Here is an 11,044-nt window from a genome sequence, read left to right on the forward strand (position 1 = left end):
AAAGTTGGTTTTATGATGGCGGTAAAAATCTATATAATATATTTTGTTTTCAATTCTTGTCGTCGAAAGATAGTATTTTCTATCTAGTAGTGAATAGTAAAAGCTTAGTCTTGAGTCTTATACAACAATGCAATTTCTCAGCGCTCTCTCTAGAATTTCACTCATATTAGGCTGTTGTTATATACTCGTATAATAAGTTTTATAAAATAAACTGTGCTATAGAAATACACTATCTTTAAATACAAGTCTTGACTTGAGTGTTTGTTCATAAAATCTAAATTGTTTTATTTAACTTTACTTAAAAATATATATTATATGGTATAAAGATACATGGCAACCCTTCATGTCGGCATAAGCGAGGAAATGAACTTCATCTCCATTTTGACATAGAGGAATTCTTGAAGTTATTGCTGAACCGAACATTTGTATTTTTATCTGAGTTCCTCATTTCCTTTTTGCAAGTTAATTATAACCTATTACTGCTATGAAGCTATTTCGACAATATTGTTGTATTATTTCCTTGCATTTTATTCTTTTTCTTGATTGGCGCGATAATCGCTTACGCGATTTTGGCCGAGATTAACAAAGCGCGCCAGTCATATCTTTCTCGTGCTAACTGGCACTATGACTATGTCGTGGTAGCTCATACAGCTCATTTTTCCCCGCCGTCATCAACGTGCAAAGGTCCAAAAATCTTCCGCAGAATCTTTTCTCAAACACTCCAAGGGACGCCTCATCGTATGTTGTAATCGTCCAAGCTTCTGCGCCATACGTAAGGACGGGCATGATGAGAGCCTTGTAGAGTGTTAGATTTTTTCGCCGAGTGAGGACTTTTCTATTCAATTGCTCATTTAGTCCAAAGTAGCAGTTGTTGGCAAGAGAGATGCTACGTTGGATTTCCAGGCTGACGTTGTTATCGGAGTTAATGCTGGTTCCTAAATAAACGAAGTTTCTTACAACCTCGAAATTATAACTGTTCACAATGGCGTGGGTGCCGATATGCGAGTGCGCTGACTGTTTGTTTGATGACAGAAAGTACTTCGTTTTGTCCTCGTTCGTCACCAGACCCATTCACTTTGCTTCTTTATCCAGGCGCGGTTGTTAAGGCCATCCCGACTAGAAATTTTGGTAAGGCGGTGATTAGGCGCAAATAAGGCAGACCGCATTCCAAATTTGCGCCTAATAAGGCAACCAAACTAGGTCCAAGTCCCGAAAGGTATCGCCACACATCTGCCTCATTAGGCGCAGGTTCGAAAAACCGAACTTCGCTAATACTCCGGATGCCCTTCTACAAATCAGTTAGGGATTCCAATTTATGCTTAAGTGAGAGACTGTCACAGATTTTCGTGACCATAACCAAATTTGGTATTGTTCTGGTATGCCAATCTTTGCCTTGCCTAACGTGGGCCTGGTAAGGTAATAGTGAGGTGTGCCTCAGTAAGGCCTCCCTAATTCGGGCCTAACTGATTCTTCGGCATGCCTCACTGTAATTCTAGTCGGGATGATGCTGATATTGACATCATCGACACACACCAACAATTGTACGCTCTTATAAAAAATTGTGCCTTTTATTTTGTTACTTTTGAGTATTATCGAGTATATTAGTCAAAATATAATCGTAAAATACATAGTTTTTCTAAGTCACCTCATGATAAAAAGCAATAAAGACTCAAAGTGCGCCAATATAGTAAATCATTTAAATAATTTGGATGTTCACAAATAACTAACCAAATTACCAACATATTTTTTGTTCAACGATCAACCAAAACTAAATTATCTAGAATAGCGGAATGAACTCATACTAATTGTCCTCTATTAGTTCTATTTCACTTACACATTTGCACATATGCATATATGATGCAACTACACAAACATCAGCTCTCACTTGCATTGCCAGAAGCAATGAAAATAAATACCAGGATTAGTTCATGAAGCCATTTTTGACACATTTCGATAGATAGCAAGGCTATGAGGGTCATCCTCTTTTCAACATTTTGTTGCAAGTTGATGCTGCTACACGCTTATTTGGTTAAATGTAATTTCGCCCGAAAAGGTTTAAATGCGACATAAAACGGTTATCATTAGTGGCTAAGCGGTAATGCAGTGAGCCAACAAAAAATAACAACTACAATTGATTGTTGTGCAATTAATTCAATTGAATTCAAAATGGAAACAAGGACTGACAAATAAACTGATATATCAGAAACATGCGTTGGCGCAACTGCAAATAAACAAAACTGTAAAATTTCTGCAGATGAATTGATTAAGCAATTACAGTAAAATTAGCAACAAGCTAGAATTTTGTTGGGCGAGCACCAAGGGTTCTAAAATAGTGACTAGATGCAAGCTCAGTGATGAATAAAATATTTCTTGCACATTTATTGACAAATAATTTCAAAATAGCTATACCTTCATATGTACATAAAAGTATATACCTTCTACTCAAATATGAACGAGACGTTATCAATAAAACGGTCCGCGGATGACATATGGCAAAAATACATTTTTTGTTTTTTGGTAGGACTGTTATAAGCTTACATGGCAAATTTCAGCGTGATAGTTTGTTTTCTGTGCTACTGTAAGCAAGTCAAGCTCCAGTGTGTTCTTCGAATTTAACGATGGAAATTCAAGTTGAACAAAGAATTTGTTTGAAATTTTGTTATTCCAACAAAATTTCGGCTTCAGACGCCTTAAAAACGTTGCAGACAACTTATGGGGACTCTGCTCTATCGCGTGCACGTGTTTTCCAGTGGTACAAATCGTTCAAAGAGGGCCGTACATCAACCCAAAAAACCACGCCAAAGTCGCTCAAAAATTAAGGTTATGCTAACTGTCTTTTTCGATTACGAAGGTGTGGTGCACTCGGAGTTCCTTCCGCAAGGCCGATCGGTTAACGCTGAATATTATTTAGACGTTTTAAAGCGTTTACGCGAGAACATTCGCCTTAAAAGGAAGGAATTGTGGGACAACAAGTCATGGTTTTTGCATCACGATAATGCACCAGCTCACACATCACGTCTTGTTCGCGATTATTTGAACAAAAATAATGTTAATATCGTTCCGCAAGCACCGTATTCGCCTGATATGGCTCCATGTGACTTTTTTCTGTTTCCCAAGCTCAAGTTGCCGCTCCGTGGAAAACATTTTGAGACAATTGAAGTCATAAAAGAGAATTCGAAGAACACACTCGAGCTTGACTTGTTTACAGTAGCACAGAAAACAAACTACTACTGTGGGCAAAAAGTAAGGTGAATTTGGTTGTAAAATGAAAAATCTTTATTTATTCTTGTAAATCAATTTCATCCCCTTCAAAATAATCCCCTCTCGATGAAATACTCTTATGCCAACGATTTTTCCAATCCCCGAAACATGCCAAATAGTCTATTTCCGGTGTAGCCATCAGCACCTTCTTCGATTCAGCTTTTATCTCCTCAATCGACTCGAAACGCGTTCCCCGGAGTGGTCTCTTGAGTTTTGGGAATAGCCAGAAGTCACACGGAGCCAAATCAGGCGAATACGGTGGTTGCGGAACGATATGCGTGGAATTTTTGGCGAAATGGTCACGAAGAACGAGTGCAGTGTAAGACGGTGCATTATCGTGATGCAAAAACCAAGAGTTGTTGGCCCATAATTCTGGTCTTTTTAGACGAATTGCTTCACGTAAATGACGCATAACGCTCAAATAATATTCCTTATTAACAGTTTGGCCAGGTGGAAGGAATTCATAGTGCACCACACCACGAAAATCGAAAAAAACTGTCATCATCATATTTTTGAACGACTTTGACGTGCTCTTTTCGGTCTGGCCTCGCCTTTAGCACGATATTCGCTTGATTGATCGGTTGTTTCAGGGTCGTAAGCATAAATCCAAGTCTCATCTCCCGTCATGATGCATTTGAGCTTGTCCTGATAGTCTGAAATTGAGAGTTTTCGGTACCAAACGAGATTTGACTTTTCGTAGACCCAAATGGTCTTTCAAAATGGTTTTCAGAGATCCTTCTGATATTCCGATCATATCAGTAAGGTTTTTAACAGTCAACCGACGATTTTTGAGCACTAACTCCTTCACTTTATTGACGTGTTGGTCATCTGTTGACGTCCGGTCTGGTCGTCCGGAGCGCTCCAAGTCATCAACACGTTCTCGACCCTCTTTGAAGTCTTTGTACCACTTATAAACATTTTTCTGCGACATGGTCGAATCACCAAATGCCTTCTGCAACATGCTAAACGTTTCCGCAGCCGAAATCTTATTCCGCAAACAAAATTTGATGGCACTTCTCTACTCAATCAAATCAGACATTGTAAAAATCGAAAAATGCACTGTTGGTCGTTTGGTAAACACAAGCGTAAATATATTACTGATAATGACATTCGCATGAAAGTTGGCCCAGATTTTATTAACTGTGCTGCCAACTCATGAAAAAATAACTAGAGCGAAATTTTAATCCCGCGAAGTTTGACAAATAAATTCACCTTACTTTTTGCCCACAGTAGTATGTGACATATCACTCTGAAATTTGCCATGTAAGCTTATAACAGTCCTACCAAAAAATAAAAGATTTATTTTTGCCATATGTCATCCGCGGACCGTTTTATTGATAACGTCTCGTTCATATTTGAGCAGAAGTACATACGAGTATTTCCATGTTTAATGAAGCATGCAACCAACAAATTGGTGGCATTTCAATCTAATCAGTGAAGCTTTAACGCCAAAACGTCACTTTAAGCTTCTGCATATTTTCAGGCGCGAAATTAAGGAATTTAAGATCGAAAATTTTTAAGAATTCATCCAAAAAGCTAGAGATAATCCTGGACATGCAAAAGAATTAAGGACATTTTCAGTCAGTGGAAATTTTTATAAAAGATGCTCTATAATACAATAAGATACAGAATACAGTAGATTATGTTTTTATGCGGTTTTGAAATAGTGCGGTTTTTAAAAAAATTAAAAAATGCATGTCGACCTATCGGGAATTGTACATATAAACAAGATTCTAAACCAGCTAAACAAAAACTCATCACAGATTACATCAAAAATGCTAACCCTACAAGTATGGAACCGCCTGCATCACCATCCAGATCAGACGTGTACATTTCCTCAAGTGAAGGATGTGATTTTACGCCAAACCCTAAACGAATGCGCATCATGCGGGTATTGTTTGATTCTATTTCTGACGATGTAAATTTATTTTTCGATTCTGACGTTTCTTACAATAAATAAATATATAATTTTCAAAAATACAATTTTTTGTTTATGCGATTTTATTTAATTATTTCAGATTCATGCCGTCTATGGAACGTATCTACTCGTATAGTTATAATATGGGACTAGTACCCTTTTTTATGCGATTTTATTACATTATTTCAGATTTATGCGGTTCTTAGCACTTTTGAAACGTATCTATAATTTTACTATAGAACTGGTAGCTTTTTTTATGCTGTTTTTTTATGCTGTTTCTTGCGGAACGTATGTATATACCGCATAAAAACAGAATCTACTGTATATCGTTTATTGCTCACAACACTAAAAACCATAACAGTGGCTGGAAACTTCGTGTGCAAGACAACATGAACATCTGTCGAATTGGAGCAGGGCCATCTGTAACTTCCGCGGTTAGTCTCTTGGTCTTGGTCAAATTTCTTTTGGTAAAAAAAAACCAAAGCATTTAAGGCGGTTCAAGGTATTTAATTTTCTGGAGTTACCGCCTCTTTGGACGTCCACTGTGTTGTGCATCATCGGTGTCTCTACGACCAGAGGTGTATCTAAGTCAGAAAAGCACCACTTTATTGTTGTTACTGATTGAGTCCCCATAACACTTTTCAAGCCATTGCTTCGCTTGAACGGTATTTTCCCCATCAAGACGTTGTGTGAAATTAAATCACGAAATTCTCTTTGAACCATTGTTATGAAAATAACAAAAGTAGCATCACTCTTAGCTTTAACAGCTGTCTTTTTAAGGTTAGTCCTAACTGAAAAAGAGGTGAATGCAATAAACGTAGTGGCATCTATGAATATACTACTGTGGGCAAAAAGTAAAGTGAATTTGGTTGTAAAAAGAAAAATCTTTATTTATTCTTGTAAATCAATTTCATCCCCTTCAAAATAATCCCCTCTCGATGAAATACATTTATGCCAACGATTTTTCCAATCCCCGAAATATGCCAAATAGTCCATTTCCGGTATAGCCATCAGCACCTTCTTCGATTCAGCTTTTATCTCCTCAATCGACTCGAAACGCGTTCCCCGGAGTGGTCTCTTGAGTTTTGGGAATAGCCAGAAGTCACACGGAGCCAAATCAGGCGGAACGATATGCGTAGAATTTTTGGCGAAATGGTCACGAAGAACGAGTGCAAAAACCAAGAGTTGTTGGCCCATAATTGTGGTCTTTTTAGACGAATCGCTTCACGTAAACGACGCATAACGCTCAAATAATATTCCTTATTAACAGTTTGGCCAGGTGGAAGGAATTCGTAGTGCAACTCACCACGAAAATCGAAAAAAACTTTCATCATGACCTTTATTTTTGAACGACTTTGACGTACTCTTTTCGGTCTGGCCTCGCCTTTAGCACGATATTCGCTTGATTGGTCGGTTGTTTCAGGGTCGTAAGCATAAATCCAAGTCTCATCTCCCGTAATGATGCATTTGAGCTTGTCCTGATAGTCTGAAAGCATTCTTTCACACACATCAACGCGACGACTTTTTTCCAAGAAATTGAGAGTTTTCGGTACCAAACGAGATTTGACTTTTCGTAGGCCCAAATGGTCTTTCAAAATGGTTTTCAGAGATCCTTCTGCTATTATATCAGTAAGGTCATATCAGTAAGGTCTTTAACAGTCAACCGACGATTTTTGAGCACTAACTCTCACTTTATTGACGTGTTGGTCATCTGTTGACGTCCGGTCTGGTCGTCCGGAGCGCTCCAAGTCATCAACACGTTCTCTACCCTCTTTGAAGTCTTTGTACCACTTATAAATATTTTTCTGCGACATGGTCGAATCACCAAACGCCTTCTGCAACATGCTAAACGTTTCCGCAGCCGAAATTTCATTCCGCAAACAAAATTTGATGGCACTTCTCTGCTCAATCAAATCAGACATTGTAAAAATCGTAAAATGCACTCTTGGTCGTTTGGTAAACACAAGCGTAAATATACGAGTATTACTGATAATGACATTCACATGAAAGTTGGCCCAGATGTTATTAACAGTGCTGCCAACTCATACAAAAAATAACTAGAGCGAAATTTTAATACCGCGAAGTTTGACAAATAAATTCACCTTACTTTTTGCCCAGGACTTTTCGGCACATGTGTTATATGTATATACTTTAATGAAAATGAGTTTCATCTAATCTGTCTGAGTTTTTGAGCAGAACGACCCCTTAATTTATATTTAAATAGGAAAGGATTTACAAAATTAATGATGAAGCAGTAAGATTTGTTATCTATGACCAATACACTCATACATTACATTATTTAACACGCTACACTCTAAAGATTTCAGATTTATCAATAATTGCACAGAATATCGAAAAGCCTATATCTTGATATAAATCTTTACTAGTCACCAATATTTTGTTATTTTGTCAAGTGCACAGCACTGTAAGAATTTATTTGTACTTTTTCTTAATCAAATGTTATCCAAAATAGTTTCAAACAAAAAATAATATGAACACAGGTTTCTAATTTATATCTTGTATCTTGTATCGGTTGTCCTAAAGCTCATTGTGATACCAGCATTTGATTTCCATCCCCTAACTAAATTGCTGAAACCACTTAGATATTTTTAAGAAGGCAGCTAGTCCCTCCAGGGAGGCATTTTGCTAATCGCAGCAGACATTTAGCACGGCTTCTTTGAAGTGCAGGACATTCACAGCGGAGGTGTTGTGAGGTACAGCCATTCTACTGGCTAGGGTGCCAATAGTGCAGTGACCCATTATAGTAGATGTGAGGACGCTGGTAATTGGGCCAGTAAGGTTCAATTTGGGCAAGTGTGGGAGTCTAAAGGAGCAATTTAAGGATAACTGTTCCAAGTACACTCCCGATTCAGTGCCATGGTCCATCTTTGAGCGAGTATAAATATGGTGACCACTGTCATCTGATATGACTCTGGTCTGTATTTGTTTAGATCTATCTTGGGAGCCAGATATTCTCTTTTCGATGCATCTTACAAGTTTTTCACAGATAGTAGAACTCCCTTTAACATATATATCATTGGGTGGAACATGTAGAGTCGCTCCAAGCACCGCATGAGGCGTCGATCGAAGTTCATCTGTTATTCCTACCTAAGCTAATGAGATTATGGACTTTTCAGATTGTTTAGGTACCCATTTTAATGATGCTCGTCTTCTACGGCCCGTGATTGATACACGGTTTCAGACCCCATTTTCCCCCAAATTTCTTCTTACAGATGAATCTTTCTTCATCCTTTCTTCGGTGCTCCTTTTCCAGGAAAACTTTGAGTCCATAATAATGCCAAGCCACTTGGCTTCGTTCGATGGGGTTAATGTTACTCCATCTATAGACTGAAAACTCCGTATCATATATCTTCTAGTGAACAGAACTAGTACGGTCTTGGCCATTTGAGGTATCTCCTTTAACGCTGATTTCATGGGCCCGCTGATAGTCGAGAGATCCTTTCCTGTCATTAGGATTACTACATCGTCCGCAGAACCAACTACCTTAATCCTTTTCTCGCTCGTGGCAATAAACAACAACGCGTTAGAATTATTTGAACTTATTATGAAAATGGTCGATCTTTAAGAAAGATACATCGCAAAATTCGTGATTTTTTTGGTGAAAATAATAGTCTGAATGAGTCGAAAATGCAAAGGTCGGTGGAAAAATTGTAAGTACTGGTTCTCGACAGAAAGAAAAGCACTGGCAGGCCAAAAAAAGTTCTGTTGAGAATATTGTTGTTGTAGCGCAAAGTGTTGCTGAACAACATTCAACAACGATATCTCGACGTTCTCAACCATTAGACATTCATGAATCGTAAATATTAACATAAATATATTGCATGCTATAAAATATAACTGTGTTTTGCATCGAAAACGAGTGTTCCGAAAATTTGCATACTTTTTAAAGCGATAATAAAATGAATTACATTTTTCTTTTACTTCCCGCAACCCGAGTAAGATGCTTTTAGGCGAGTGCCTATGCACTCCACTGTTGCTGCAGGAAAAATTCGTTCTTTAGCAGAAACTGTTATCGATCATATTAGTGGAGGCGAAGCATGGGTCTATGAACAGGACATCGTAACAAACCAGACAAATTAAGTCACAAGAGGCCACAACCAAGAAGATCCAAAGGCCTTTTTATTTGAGGAACGAAGGAATACGGAGGACGGAACTTTTGCAAAACATCTCGAGGTGAGCGCCGTACATCGTATATCTCAGCTTGTACGGGACTATTAGAACAATAATAACACACACGAAATAAGTTAAAAAGTTATGGAGCGCGGTTTGCGTTGGTTGAGATTAAAACGAAGATTCGCACTAGGAACTGAAGCGATTCAAACACCGCTCAATGACAAGACCCATTCGAAATCTGTTATTTAATATCTTTTGCTTGCTTATGAAAAAGTTGTCGTCATTGCCATTGAAATCATTGCATTGAATATTTCCACGGGTGGTAGAATTGGTTAGCATTTTAATAAGAAACCAATCACGCCATTAGCTAGTTGCCGTTGAAAACAAACAAAGATATATTTGCCATTAGTATTAGTGGGTACATAAAGATACAAGTACTATTTAATACCCAACTTTGTCATTAAATTTTTTTGCAGGAAATACAAGTTGCAACAGGGTGATTCGCTCTCCGTTAATCTGTTATTGAGTTTAAAAGTCTGTTATTGAGTGTGCAAAAGTTGACGTGCAAGAGCATCACCTAGTCTTTAGTGGCAGAGTTTTTCTGGTAAAGACTGGTAATAGTAAAGTGATCACTGGCTTCATCCTCATCATCAAAATCGATATATTATGCAATCTAAGCATTCCAATTTCAACACATTTAATTTCATATTAAGCTTATGGAACCTATCAAAAAATCCATGCCGTCACAATTTTCAACTGAGTCATCTTCAAAATTTCTCAACTGACTCCGAGCTTCAATCAGTAAACTAATATTAATAAAAAAATATTTTTCGTCGCCGCACCCACAGTTATTTTCTGCGGTGTAGAGATAAATATATTCAAGGGAATGCACAAATAAAGCACAACCAATGGAGCGACCTCACACTTAAGTCTTAATAAAGAATATATTTATATGAATATAAAAAAAACCAGTGAAACAAAGCCTCAAGAAAATAATCATTTAAGCTTTACTCCATAGAAATTCGTACAAAACCGGCGCGGACCGCCCCTGCCGCCCACCGCTCACAACAGCTGATGCCAGCAGCAGCAGAAAGCAAGACGGATGAAGCCGCATAGCAGGCAAATCGCAGCTGGCAGTAGTGAAAAACGGAGATGCTGCGGTGCGGTTAGCGTGAGGAATGGTGCAATGCAAAGGGGATTTCATTAACAAGCAAGCGGATAGGCATGGATAAGTGTGCATTTGTATAGGTATGTGAGCGTACCGCTTCGAAATATGACAGTCACCGCGAAAGTGCAATTAACACAAATTCGCCAACGAACGTCGGAGCGGCGGAGAACAGTTAAAGTGGATAACCGGTTCCAACGCGCCCGTGGAGCACAAACAAACATATAATATATTTTTTGTTGCTTTCAGGCAATACAATGCATAAGTAGAGCGGCGGAAAAAAATTATATATTTGTGTTAAGAAAAACGTGTAGCTAGAAAAAGAATGCATGAGAAGAATGCTAGAAGAAACTACCAAATGTACTTCAGCAGCACTACTTGAAATATAAATAAAATTTAGAAACCACTTAAAACGTTGTTATTCGCACATGCCCTCATATTCATATAAGTATGTATATACATATGTATGTGGAAGCAATGAATGCGAAAGTGAAAAAAACTTACAGAAACTTGCGAATTCGGAATAGAAAAGCGAAAACATTTTTGCATTACAAATTTTTAGAATT

The sequence above is a fragment of the Anastrepha obliqua genome, chromosome 2 (genome assembly GCF_027943255.1).
Source record: "Anastrepha obliqua isolate idAnaObli1 chromosome 2, idAnaObli1_1.0, whole genome shotgun sequence".
NCBI classification, from domain to species: domain Eukaryota; kingdom Metazoa; phylum Arthropoda; class Insecta; order Diptera; family Tephritidae; genus Anastrepha; species Anastrepha obliqua.